This window comes from Cornus florida, unplaced genomic scaffold, assembly GCF_030987335.1.
Source record: "Cornus florida cultivar Cherokee Brave unplaced genomic scaffold, ASM3098733v1 CherokeeBrave_3.0.0_Hap2_Chr11, whole genome shotgun sequence".
Classification (NCBI taxonomy): domain Eukaryota; kingdom Viridiplantae; phylum Streptophyta; class Magnoliopsida; order Cornales; family Cornaceae; genus Cornus; species Cornus florida.
In genome coordinates this window covers 135677976-135680118 of record NW_026775581.1, presented here as the reverse complement: position 1 = coordinate 135680118, position 2143 = coordinate 135677976, and the positions used below count along the sequence as shown (strand labels likewise).

The window sequence follows — 2143 nt, the reverse complement described above, 5'->3', positions numbered from 1 at the left end:
TAATCCGTCTTGATCTCAGTGGCAATTACCTCAATGAGAGTATCCTAAAAATAGGGAACTTGAAGAATCTAGTTGATTTGGAGTTAAATCACTTGGTTATGTTACTATAACGTGTACTCTAAAATTAAATTCAATTGGTTAGGTTAATCACTAGTTATGTTACTGTAACATTTACTCTAAAATTAAAATAATTTTTTTTTTTTTTTTATATATAAAAATTGATTAAAGGCCGTGTGCACTTTTCTTTTCTTTTTTTTAAAAGGTTTATGTAAGTAAAATAGTTTCCCTTTTACAGGAAAGAAGGCTGATATACCTGGAGCAACATATCCATAAGTGCCTGCCAATTAGGGGTGACAATATTTGACATGACACACTAACATGACACGAACACGACACGAAATAAGAGAGTTTGGGTTTGTGCTAAACGTGTTCGTATTTGACCCTGTAATACGATTATGACTAGGGGTGACAATTCGTGTTCGTGAGTCATAATCGTTTCGTGTCGATATAACGATATTATATAAACAGGTAAATCCAAACCCAACCCATTTAATATTCGTGTCAAGAACCCTCAACACTAACCCAACCTGTTTATTAAACAGGTAAACGTGTTAACTCATTTAATGACCTGTTTATCAAAACGAGACATTTAATATTTAATAAAATAATAAATAATAATAATAATTTGTCACAATTAACCGAAATATTCAAAATAAGAAGAAAAATCATAAACCATAGACAAGGTTTATGTTGAAATGACTTAACTATCCATAATAATTGGGTTTAAACAAGTAACATATTACATATGTTATATTCACGATTATAACATGTTAAGTTAAACGGGTTATAAACGGGTTACACGGATTGAATCCCTAAATCATAACCCGACACGGTTAAGTAAACGGATTAATCGTGTCAACCCATTTATGACCCAAACCCGTTTAAAGTCAACCCAAACTCACTTATCTTGTGTCGTGTTCGAATCGTGTTGGCGGGTCATGTTGTAATTTGCCACCCCTAAGTATGATACGATTAACCCAATTAACTAAACGTGTCGTGTTTATATAAAAAATAACCCATTTAGCTAAACGTGTAGAATAAAAATGTTGCGTTCGTGTTAAAATGACTTCAACATGTTTTTTCGTCTCATGTTAAGTCTTGATCATTTATTAAACTGGTTACGCGTGTCGTGTTACACATATAATAACCGTGTCGTGTTCGTGTCAAGGGTCTTAGACATGATTAATTATAATGTCGTGTTCGTATCGACTCTAATCTTGTTCATGTCGTAATCGTGTCGACACGAACACGACACGCCAACATGAATTGCCACCCTTACTACCAACACGGTTTGATTAGATGAATCTGGATCCAACAATCTAACCATGCCAAAGTTGGAGACACAAGCGTTCGATTTTGAATTCAAAAGAATGTTGCTGCTCAAAATGTCGTGGTGAAGAATGGGTGGAATCATGGTGTGAGACAAAGCATGGGCAATGTCTTTCACCACATTCACCCTTTTAGTCCAATTCAATTCCAATGCGTCAACTTCATTTCTCAAGACCGAAAAAAGGCTTCCCCTCTCCATGTACTCATAAACCAGAAACATACATCGCTTGTGCAGACAGAACCCATAGAGCTTCGCAATATTTCAATGCCTTATTTCTGATAAAATGTGTGCCTCATTCCTAAAACTTCTATCGTAAGCTTGCTCTTCACCTTCCAAACGATGAAGTTTCTTCAAGGCAACTGTGCTCAATAAACATTCCCATAACCTCCACTCCCAATGCAGTATCTGATGTCAAAGTCCTCTGTTGCTTCAATGATGTCTTCAAATGCAATTGTTCCATCATAATTCCATATTAAGAATATAATTCCATGCTTTGTTACTCTTGGTTGAGGCTGGGTCTTTCTTCATCTTAAGTCGAGAATAGTACCATAGTCATAAAATTGAGGTAATGAAAAATGTGATAGGAAGAAAATTTGAGACATAGTGCACAAACTGGTTTCTTCTTTTATTTAGGGAGCCGCTGGTTGTGGGAAATGGAAGGCAAGGCAAATATGTGGTGTCCTCACTACACAAACCTTTGTTGCCAACAAACAACTCTTGATCATTAAATTTGATCTGAAAATCCTCTGTGAC

The 2143-nt window shown here is 35.5% G+C and overlaps 1 pseudogene; it reads right to left on the bottom strand.

Moving 5' to 3' along the window:
* Positions 1-1246: 1246 nt before the first annotated feature.
* On the bottom strand, positions 1247-1918 carry LOC132282210 (MDIS1-interacting receptor like kinase 2-like; annotated as a pseudogene).
* Between the last annotated feature and the right edge of the window lie 225 nt (positions 1919-2143).